General features: G+C 40.6%; 1 long non-coding RNA gene across 1 annotated transcript; it reads right to left on the bottom strand.

The window, feature by feature from the left end:
* Positions 1-402: 402 nt before the first annotated feature.
* On the bottom strand, positions 403-11,814 carry LOC311431893. Its single transcript, XR_014689694.1, has 3 exons — positions 11,293-11,814; positions 8,693-8,895; positions 403-592 (listed from the first exon to the last, which is right to left on the bottom strand). It is a non-coding gene; the product is annotated as an uncharacterized lncRNA (long non-coding RNA).
* Positions 11,815-12,160: the final 346 nt, after the last annotated feature.

Below are 12,160 nucleotides of genomic sequence, written 5' to 3'. Positions count from 1 at the left end.
GGCAGCAGCAGCAACAAAAATTTTGCAGAATAAGTTTTGTAAGCTATGAAACCTTGGTGATGGTGCAGCCCCACAGGGAGTCCGCATCATCTGTGTTAAGTCTGTCAGTATAAAAGAAGTTTGCTGAGAGACTAACGCAGAGATGTGATAGTTGAGGTACCTGTTTTATGTGAAAGCTTCAATGAGCATCATCAATAAACGGAGAGCAGGTATCGTGGGCTTCTCTATATTAATTTAAAAAAATACACTTTGAATTACTTATTGATCTGTCTGCATATTTCTGGTATGTAAATGTTTGTCCTTGGGGCAAAATTCATACAATGCACCACGTACAGTTAACTGAATATTAGATCTGACTCCAGACATGCTGCAGTTATTGCAAAACAACATACCTGTGTTTTGGGAAGCCTTTAACAGTTCAAGAAAGAGCTGTCAGTTCCAAGAAGTCATGTGGGTAATGGTTGTGTAAGGAACAAATCTCAGAAGGAAATTGCAGAAGGAACAAATCCCAGCAGAAGAGCCAGGTGAGGTGCTTGTTTGAAGTCTTTCCTTCAGGAAGTACACAGCTTCCCTGCTCTGGCATCAAGTCAGTCTGCAACAGCGGATGAGAGTAAAATGACAAGGTATGTAGTTGAAATCTCCTGTGTTACAGCTTCCTAAAACTGAATGCCAAGTTAATCTTAAACACGTATGCTCACAAAATAGTAAAATATGTAATGATCTTGAGGTAACACTATTTTTGAGCTCAAAGTTTTTCTAAACTGTAACTATATTTCCTTGGTATAGATCACACTGGATAGTTAAGCTCTACATATATGCAAATATAGTTTCACCTGAATTTAAGGCTACCGTTACATCTGCTATAGACAATTCATGTGACTCTATAGTGACAAGAATAGCAACTGCTACTTGTGTGACAAAAAATACTGTATAATATGCTTTAGGGCTCATTCATCCTCAAGTCTTTGATCTGTAGATGTCAATGTAAGTTGCTTCTCAAGCAATTGAGAGCATAAACTTATTTGAATGCAAGAGGGCAAAATTAAGATAGCTGACTAAAAATGGTGAGCTGCCATGTATTTCAGTATGGCTTACATCTCTGAGCCTGTGGACAATGAGAAACAGTCACCACGTGAGCACCTGCTCTGTAATACAAAGTGGGAATGTAATACAAGCATTGCAGTATAGTGTAATACTTGTGGAGGGTAATGCAAGTGGAAATATGAAGGGAATACTTGAAGCAGGCAGAGCTTGCTTGTAGATCTAATCATCACCTGCAGTAACGGGCCCAAATTTGTGTCCAACCTTGCTTCCAAGCTAAGGATTTGGAAGATACCTACAAAGCTAGTTTCTACCACTTATATGTATGTATGCAATGAAATGGCAAACAACCTTCCATCGTACTGTTCAGTACAGCAGATTTTATCTGCAAAAATATTGCTGTTAACATTTTAAGGGTTGTAGATTGGTCCTTAGTATTCAGATAATATAAGACAAAAATATATTTGCTTTTAATTTGCAAGTGATTGTAACTCTGTCCATCTAAAGTGGGTTAGGTTTTCAGGTTATCCAGTGAGCATTAGAAGCATTGTTGTAAAAATTTATTTGGCTGAGTTTCAACTCTTTTCAGAAAATATAGGTACATCACTCTACTTTAAATACTTTTTTTTTTTTTTTTTCTGTGCAGTTAAAATACAACTTTTTCAGTCGCCTTTAAAATGGGCAAAAATGATCTGAGCATGTTGTAAGCTGTGTGATGCCCTTACAAGAACTGCCACTAATTCCACAGGTGACATCTCTGTAGACCAGTGGACAAAACAGTGATGTAATTAGGTAGTCAAAGGCAATCAGAGGCCAAAACAAAATCATCTCCAAGTCACAGAAGAACAGAGATTCCTCTAGGCCTTGAACAACTATCTTAAGAGGATTTGGGAGAACTATTGCTTGATTTTATTCAAAGTCTTTTAAACTTGTCTTTGCAATTTGCTATTCCCTAGCAGACTAGTGCTTTACATCTGATGTCATGGAGACTTATCTATGCAATGCTTTCCTTCTTGGATGAGTAGCCTTTGTGCTCATTAAAAACAGCAGGCATTTTGTGGGGTAGCACCCTGACTGCTAAGAACCTGTATTAAGGAGACACTGACATATGAATATCTTTCATATTCACATAATTGTATATTAACCAAAGGCTAGCCTTTTTCCTATTTCTTTAATATACATAGAATCATAGAATCATAGAATATCCTGAGTTGGAAGGGACCCTTAAGGATCATCAAGTCCAACTCTTGACACCGCACAGGTCTACCCAAAAGTTCAGACCATGTGCCTAAGTTCACAGTCCAATCTCTTCTTAAATTCAGACAGGCTCAGTGCAGTGACCACTTCCCTGGGGAGCCTGTTCCAGTGTGCAACCACCCTCTCTGTGAAGAACCCCCTCCTGACGTCCAGCCTAAATTTCCCCTGCCTCAGCTTAACCCCGTTCCCGCGGGTCCTGTCACTAGTGTTAATAGAGAAAAGGTCTCCTGCCTCTCGACACCCCCTTACGAGGAAGTTGTAGACTGTGATGAGGTCTCCCCTCAGCCTCCTCTTCTCCAGGCTGAACAGGCCCAGTGACCTCAGCCGTTCCTCGTACGTCTTCCCCTCCAGGCCTTTCACCATCTTCGTAGCCCTCCTCTGGACACTTTCCAACAGTTTCATGTCCTTTTTATACTGTGGTGCCCAGAACTGCACACAGTACTCGAGGTGAGGCTGCACCAGTGCAGAGTAGAGCGGGACAATCACCTCCCTTGACCTACTAGCGATGCCGTGCTTGATGCACCCCAGGACACGATTGGCCCTCCTGGCTGCCAGGGCACATTGCTGGCTCATATTCAATTTGCTGTCTACCACGACCCCCAGATCCCTCTCTTCTAGGCTGCTCTCCAGCGTCTCATCGCCCAGTCTGTACATGCAGCCAGGGTTTCCCCGTCCCAGGTGCAGGACCCGGCACTTGCTCTTATTGAACTTCATGCGGTTGGTGATCGCCCAGCTCTCCAACCTGTCCAGATCCCTCTGTAAGGCCTTTACGCCCTCATTTGAGTTCACAACTCCTCCAAGTTTGGTGTCATCAGCAAACTTGCTCAAAATACCTTCTATTCCTACATCCAGATCGTTTATAAAAATATTGTTTTTAAAACATATATAAAAATATATATATATATTAGAATATATATATAAATATATATATTCTAACATATATATATATATATATATATATATATATATTAGAATAATGCCACAGAGAAATAATGGATTTTCACATCCGAAGAAAGTGTTGTGTTATTTCTGCTGTGGAGGCCTGTCCTGTGTTTTCTTGCACACATGCTTTTTGTCTTACTGCATTTTATCATATTCCAGAAGGCAAAATTCACACCATGAATATCCATATCTGAGTTATATGGATCTATATATTTTCTTTCCTTTTAATAACGTTCTCTTAATAACAAAAAGGAGCACTGAAAATACCCATGGATCTAGGGGAAAAGCTAGGAGAGAGATCATTCCTTGGCTGAGGATTTTGGAGGCGATTTAATAGAACAACAAATCAGGCCTTTACAAACCAAATATGAGTTCTCTTAATTATTTTGAAGAGTCTAGTTCAGCCACTTTGAAATCCAGGTAAACACTGAAGAAATCTACGCTGTCTGTGCTTACACTTCTAAGTGTGATCCATTACAGCTTCTGAAGTTCTGCATTCATTATGGCTTCCTACCCCTCTCTCCCCTGAAATCAGCTTTGGAAGATATCCTCTAGCACAGGACTGCTCTCCAGATTTTATATACCTACAACTATTTTCAAATAACCTTTTCACATCAATAAATCATATTGATGTGAATCATTGATTCATATCAATAAACCATATTATAATAAAAATGTAACCTAAATCAATAATAACTTGTAGTGACGAAGAGTCAGAAGAGACAGTAGTTAAAGCAGTTTCTTTCGGAGACTACAAGAGGTCAGAAAATGCTAAAACACTAGGTTTATTCTGTAGTTATGGAAGTAGCTACCTTTCTTCTTTCCCCATTGTGAAAGCAAGCTTTGACTTCTGGTGGGGTGCATTGATAATAAGTGCTAATCAGGGTCAGAATTATCCTACATCTAACTTTTTTCAACTAAATATTCATGGCACCATGTCAGTAATGACTTACTAGCATTTCAAGATTTCTGGAAATTCCTTGGCTCTCATCCTATTGCCACTCCCAAGCTGGAATATAAGGAAACTTGGCTCGAAATATTAAGAACCTTTGTATTTTGTCTGTGTAGAGACAAGAATTGCTATAAATTGATTGCTGATATCTTGGATATTTTGAAGAGGATTAGCAAAATAGATTGAGTGTAAGTGGAGTATAATCCCTTAAGGAATAAGATCATTCTTAAAAAAAAAAATAAATCATAAGAAAAAAAATAACTAAGCCCACATACACATACATTGTGCTTAATTTTAAGACGAAGTTAAAAGAATGGTAAATAGTTAGCTTTGCTAGTCTGGAGACTTCCAGCACTTGTGGCCAATGGTTTGAAAATGAATTGAGAAAGACCCAAAAAAAAAAAGTCAGTACAATGTTGATAATGTTTGTTTGGCTCTTAAGGTTCACATGTGCTGTCATCCATCAAAGAACACAGCTTAGCAGTGGCATTCCGCTGAGGTTGGAGTACACAGTATTACATGCCGCTTATTTAGAGATGTATGCGTGCCCTTGCTTTTGTTTTTCTGCAGATATTTGGATATCTGCAATTTGTATGTGGTGATGTTTTGGAATATTAACTCTGCAGGTAAGAATCCTAAATAGTATCAAGTCCAACATTTACTATCCCAGACAATTTAATATATGGAATATATTAAATATAGCACATTAACATTGAGGAAAAATATGTGAAAGAATAAATCTGAGATCTGTTTCTCAAACAACAAGCTTATCACACAACTAATTTTTAAATTTGCTGAGAGACAGCAAGCACGATTGTATGAGCAAACCTGGCATGGGATTCTGCCATGTCCTTGGACCTTCCTACACAAAAATATTAATAACAATCAGACTTGTTCCAAAAACATGAATCAAGAATAGAGAACAAGAATTACATGTGTTCATTTAGCTTGACCCTGCCAGGTGGTGAACTTTTTTCTATGATGGCATCGCTACAATGAGAAGTTACACAGACCTGTAACTTTGAATAATCATTTTTGGCACTGTCTTCTCTGCCCTCCAGGACTGAAATTGCAGCGTTGTGCAACCATGGGCTTGCAGGAGAATTTTGGCTCAGAGGACCCTGACAAAGAGGATGGGAAATATCTCTTGGGAATGGGTGATCTGGTCAACCAGCTGAAGAGGGGCCGTGATACTGCTGCTGCCATCCCCATGGGAGTGAGGAGAGCTGAAGAGGCTCTTCTCTTGAGGATGGAGTCAATTCTTCCAAATATATTCAGTCATACAACAAAGGCCAAAGTAAAATACATCCAGCAAAATATTTGCCATGGTAAATAAAGCTTAGATTTTTTTTCCTTTTTCCTGATGGTTAGGTTAAGCAGTACAAATCTGCACCGCAGCAGGTGGAGAACACAAAGCACATCCTGGCTTTTGCCAAGGTTCACAGCAGAGACTTGGAGATGATCTTCTCACAATATTTGCTTGCTTGTCAGCAGGGGTGGTTGGTGTTACTAATGCTGAGAGCAGGCAGCTGGCTCACACACACTGTTTCTTCTAATATTTAGGGGAAGAAGGTACTGACACCGAAACAAATAGTTCATGAGGACCTTGGATTGCATTAGTTAAAACTGAGTGTGGTAAACTGGGCTTTTGTATCTCTCACGCTGTCCCAGTTTGTTTGTAAACACTATTTCAGACATTGAGACCTGTCACAACCCAACCATAGGCTCTCCCTGTTTTTCTCCCTAGCAGCTGTTGGACACATACAGCCTCTTGGGGGTGTAGGGGCTGGTAGTTTCCTGTGTGGTTTGTAGTTTTCCCATCTTTCTCTACCATAAGCAATCCAGAAAGCAGTAATTTAAAATTGTAAGATTTTGGAATGTGGTTCTAGACCTGATCTCTTTTGGGGGACAGTGTCTCTGGTTGGAAATCCTTTGTCACTTTCCATGTTGCCAGCCATAAAACAGTGAAACATCCTTGCCCTGTGTTTCTCCAGTTACATTGTGGGTGAGATGTTCATGTCAGTTGATTTTCTGCTAATGAAAGCTTTACAGCGATGCTTGTAAAAAGTCATCTCTATCGTGAACGAGCAGTTCATGCACTGGGAAGCTTTTATTACACAAGATCTCAACAGGGACCCTTGAAGTCACAATAAAACCTGTGCAGATGAAGTCACCAACCTCTAATTGCACTGAATCTAGATGTGAAGGCAGGAAAACTCTCCCGGCTGCAGGAAAGTGTTTTCTTGCTGGTCTGCCTTGACAGCTCACTGTTAAGGAAAGGGAGCCAAGCTATCACTTTTAGCACTTCAGCAGGTGATTAACCAGCAGCTGAGTCATCCCTGTCCAAGGCTAGCACATCCAGAACCAAGGGAGGGGTGGATTGCCGGGGAAAGGAAGCACAACAAATCTTCCTCTGCTAATTCATGCCATCTGGGAGTGACAGCCTGTAGGCCTGCAGCTTTATTTGCAAAATATTGTTTACAATTTTTATTACAAAGTCCATAGGGAAAAAGACCTAATTATATTTAACAGTTCATCATCATTACACAAACTGTTGTTCTGGAGTCAGCTTCAGAAAACAGGAAGCAATACTCATAAGATTGGTTTCTTGCCTTTTTTTTCCCAGACTATTGTTGGTGAGAAGTCAAACAATTAGATGGGAAAATTGGAATTGAACCTTGTGTCGTGCAACTGGAGTCTTTTGGTGTTAGAGGTCTCGTTGGTGAGCCACAGAGGATATGAGCTGTTGCGGAGTCTTGACTCATCAATTTTGTTTGTGGTAACCCAGGCTTAAACGGGAGGTCTCTTGGCCCAAATGTTAATAATTGAAGAGAGGGGAAGCAATCGCAAATGATCATCTGTGAGCAGATGCCGTGTCATGCCTGCGGCTCACGTGTCCCAGTGCTTGCACAATCACTTTGTTTAAGCGTGAAATTACATAAAGCCAGCCGTTAACCCCACAGAAGCTGTTCCCTTTAACCTGCTGGGTTAGCAAATTTGATCAGCTCAGGGAAGGATCCCGCACATGTGAGAACTGGCAGCGGGCTGAAGGTGAGCCTGTCCCTGGGCAAGGGGAAGAAGGGTTGGGAAAGGGGGCAGGATCTCCACGTTTCTACAATAGGAAGCTGTTAGATAACTCAGCCCTCCAATTTAACTCACTTTAGAGCAGTTTGTTTCTTGATCTCAGCTGCCACATTAAAAAAAAAATATACATATATCAGTATTAAATAGTATAAAAGTAAGTTCCTTTCCTTCTGGTGCAACCAACAATTAAACACAAAAGTCTGCAAGATAAAGGTGCACGGTGGATTACTCATTAACCCACAGTGCAGAAAAGCCAAATTCACAGACAATGTAACACTCCAGCACACTTGCTTGCATTAAAAATATACCTTGAAGCTCACACTGATCGGTCATTTCTGTGTCAAAGGACAATCCCCTGCACTTCCACTCTGACCACGTGGCCTGGGGTGAATTTCTACTATCAAGGGTCAGGGTGGGGGGAGAGGACACACTTATCTTCTCCAAGGGAAGACTATCTTCGGATTACCCTCAGGACAAGAAAATTGGATGAGAAGTAGGCTCCAGGTTCCCAAACTAGCTCAGTTTCTGGAAGAGTGTATGAGTGGAGGCAAGATATTCCCAGATCTCCTCTTCTTTTTTGACCCCGCTTCCCCAGACAGGAGGAGGAGTTGGGAATTTAGCATGTGGTGCAGGTTCTTGAGCTAAATGAAGCTAAATGAAACTAAAAGAAGGTGTAAAAGCATCAGGAGTGTGATATCAACATCATGATTTGAGGCACATCAAGTGTCCAAACATTTCCATACTGTGAGCATAGCCTGAGACATAGGCAGAGAGCCCAACACTTAGAGGGAAGAAAATGACTGAAATCACAGCTTTCCTTTCTGAAAACCTTGTCTGAAACTCATAGTCTTTGGGCTTGGGTCTACAAACACAAGAGTCCTTGGCCTCACTGGGGATGCCACAGGTCTACAAAGAACAGGGCAGAGACTGCAGTGCTCCCTGCCCACATGTATCAGCCAGATCTTCTCACTTGCTAACCTGGGAGCTTTGATGCTACAGGTGTGTGTCAGCTTCTAATTGTTATTCAAGACTGAAGTAGCTATGGCCTAGATCTTTTTATATTGGCAATAAAAAAAAATCCTCTTCCAGGGGATTTTTTAAAGATAAAAACATAATTTTATTATTAAACACTAAAGCAAGATATATTTCTTAAAGTCTGCAAATACTCTCAACTATCCTATTTTTCCATTCTGTCTCCTGCTGCTTGAATTATCCTTATAAATGATACTTAGCTTAATAACATCCAAATAGTTTAAACAGGTCTCAAAGAAGAGGGGAAAATATGCCTCTGGTTTTGAGAACTAAAATGTGATTGCCTCAACAGAGAGAAAACCTGCACACGAAGTATGAAGACAGCTTAGAAGTTTGAAAAATTAAGTAAAAAATTACTTAGGATAGGTTTACCTGGGAAATTACCTGTCTTTGTAATAGGGTGAGATGTCCTCTTCAGTAGTGCCACTAACTGGCATTCCCTGGATCATTTTTTCAGCTCAGCTGGTAGAACATGGTATGTGTTGAGGAATTTGGAAGTTGTTTTTCTCCTCTAAGTTAATAAAATCTTGGCTGACATCATTTTATTATCTTTTTTTTTTCTCTTGAGGATTAGGTCTTTGGAGTTCCTGAGGAAGGAGAGTACCAGTTATGCAGTCTGGCTTCTTGGGAATAGAAAACATTACTTTGGTTTCCTATCGGCATCTTTGCTGAATCAAAATGTACTTTAACTCTGCTGGGTGAGAGTTAATTGGATGCTTTCTTTTAATGTCTGTAGGTGAAGCTGATCGTTAGGGATGCTGTTTGCTCTACACCCAGGTAACTTGTTAGGAGCAGGTGACACACCTGCTAATAAGCAGGTTGCCAGATTTGGATCGCTCTCAAACAGCTTTCATTCTGTTTAGCAAAGAGACAGAGTTTCAAAAGGCTGCTATCGTCATGTCTTGGCACATTCTGAGGTTCTTTTGGAAGAAGAATAACCTCTGAACTCCTTGACACAAGCAAAACATTTTCTTACATGTTCCAGGTATTGATAATCTAAGCGTTTCTTGACCACCTCGCACAAATTATCTCCTTCTCCCACCACCCAGCAGGGCTCAGCAATGCAGCTCAGCCCTAACAGCTTCCCTCTGATCCACCAGTGAAAGTAAGGAGCCGTCACAGGGATGTAAGCTGCTGGCTGTTCTTTTGATTGTATGAATATGGATGTGTGCTAATAAGTCGAGTTCTTTATGATTATGGTGATTGAAATGCCTTTATTGGGATATAGTAAAAGAAATAGAAGAGAAAATAAAACACAATGAGATCATTTAAAGACAACTAGTTAGTGTTGTTATATTTATTTGGAAATGTCCAGAACCTTTTAAGAAATTGCTTTTAGAAATTTCTCTATTTTCTGGGTTGCTTAACATTAAAAATAATCAAGTAGTATCAAAATATGCTTCTAATTTTAAGAGGACCAAATCAAAGTTCCCTTTTAACAGAAACCATGTGACTGATAAAAACAATATTGTTTCAGCTTCAGAAACCAGGAAACAATGGTACAGTCTAGAAATATAAAGAAATATAAAGTAACTTGGCAAGCAGATGCCCTCGCAACCAAGTGTTAATATTTCAAAGTAAAATTAACTTCTATTTCACTTTTATAACAAAGCTTTTACTCCAGTGGCTGAAGTAGTGACATCTAATAATGGCTCGCCTGATTATTTCACACTTTGAGGGAAGACTTATTACCCTACCTAAGAAAACAGAGCAGTCAGCATGTGCTGGGTGATGAAGGCACAAGTGATGTATTGAAATGGAATCAGGCGGTGAAACAAGGGGCTTGTCGATATCTGACCCAAGAAAAGCAATTGTAAGGGACCTGCCTTCATAATAGGGTATGAAATAGTCTAATAAATTCTGTTTTATGCTTCAGGAGTGCTGTATGCCCAGAGACAGCAGGACAAATTAATCAATTGCTGTAACATAAGCAAAGAAAATATTAACAAAGTCATCTTCTCTCTCAAAAAATCCTGATCTTTATGCTGTTCTTCTGGGGCTTGAGGTGCAGAGGGGACACACACACACTTTGTCATTTTAAGTCAATTTGGTCATTTTAAGGCCATTTGGTTAAATACTGTGGTAGTCAATGTTATCTGCGAGCTGCCTGACAAGCTGTTTCAGACTATATCCAAAGCAGGTGGTCAGTAAGGTCTCCTCCAAAGACCCACTGAGAAGACAGAGCAAACTAAAACCTACACACATCCCACAGTAGAGAAAGTGATACAGGGGGGCAGTTTCTAGGAGGAACAAATAAAATAAAATCCTTTCTGATGGTGCAAGCATCTCTCGCTGGAGTACTCACAGCTTTAATTAAAAGAAATGCCTAACTTTTGTCATTCTCAGTCTTTCAGGATGCAGGGAACTGAGCTTATGGACAGAAATGTCAAAAGCTCCTTTTGCACACAGATTTCAAAAGAGCAACTCTGAGTTTGCCAAAATATTCACTACCCACAAAAGGGTTTATGCACGTGAATTTAGCACGGTGAATTTAGCCCTGTTAGAAACCCCCAGAAGTTACTGTGGGATGAGAAGTGCCAGGACGCTTTCTGGTTTTGTGACGATTTCCTACTCCAACCTGTTTTAGGATTAAGATTTTATCTGTGCTGAAACACAAAGCAGTGAGGCAGGCACATGAAACAGCTCACGTTGCTTTGGGCTTCGTTTCAGATGATGATTTTGGAGCTCCACGGACTGGTTGTGGAGCACTGTATCAACTTCTGCTTTGAAAACCTGAATGACCAGCTCACAATAAGCCCTGCTGTGCTCAGCTGAGCCATCCCCATCACGCCCTCTTTCGGTGGGAAACCTCCCCACTCCAACAGCTCCGCTCTTTCTTCCTCAAAAATACTGCATAAAACTGATAGTTTAGTAAGTACCGAATTGCACTGCACCAATAAAAGTAAGTTTCTTGGCAAGGCACTTGATCTGGCCCCATCTAGCCTGATGAAAAGTGGCTCATTAAATTAAGCCAATTTGCTTACCTAAAGTTTGCTGAGTCTGTTCTTGCAATGCCACATGTTGAATGTCCTTTTAAAGGCTTGTATAAGAACATCTGCAAGCCTCCTGCGTCAGAAACATCTCAGGAGAAGTATTAATCCCCTACTGAAAGGGGAATTCGATTTCTCTTGGGTTTGCACAGAATCTAGCAGCATGAATACGGACCTGGAGATAAATCAGAGGAAAAACACGCACGTAATGTCATTCACTACAAGTCAACAGAAATTCTTTACCTGATGAAAGGCTAAAAACCAAGACATAGATGAAGCCATTAATATTTTAAACTGTCAGATTCTGTGATTTCAGAGACAGCATCATCAACTAGTCACTGTTTTACACATGCCAAATCGTTGCGACCTCACCAGCACACTCAGAAACTTGCATTTCTGGACCAGCACAAAACTGGGCAGATCTGTACCCATTTGGGTCAAACTGAGAACTAGGTTTCCCCACCACAAGGACCAGCTGGCTCTTTGTAGATGTCCACAGGTGGCTTTACAGCAGCTTTTTTTGGGAGCCCAATCCCCTGCGGCTGCCTACTGGAGGAGACCAAGAGAGATAGTGGTGATCTCTGCCAACCCCGGGCTGGCAATTTCTCTATACCACAGAAAATCAAAACACGTTGCGAACTCTTCCTGTCCCTCAGCAACCCTAAAAGAGCTGAGGTGTTAAAGTATTTATTAACATAATTGATTCTCGGGGTTTTGAGCATTAAAATTTAAAGGGCAGAAACCTGAAAATTGCTTTTAACACGTGGGTAGGTGAAACCTACCACCAAGCCTTTCCGGTGCTTTTCTGCTCCTCACGTATGTAGGTTTCCAGCATTTAATTGCAATGTGATCACATCCAGTG

The sequence above is a fragment of the Aythya ferina genome (genome assembly GCF_964211825.1).
Source record: "Aythya ferina genome assembly, chromosome: 2".
NCBI lineage: Eukaryota > Metazoa > Chordata > Aves > Anseriformes > Anatidae > Aythya > Aythya ferina.
This window is presented reverse-complemented; position numbering and strand designations above follow the sequence as displayed.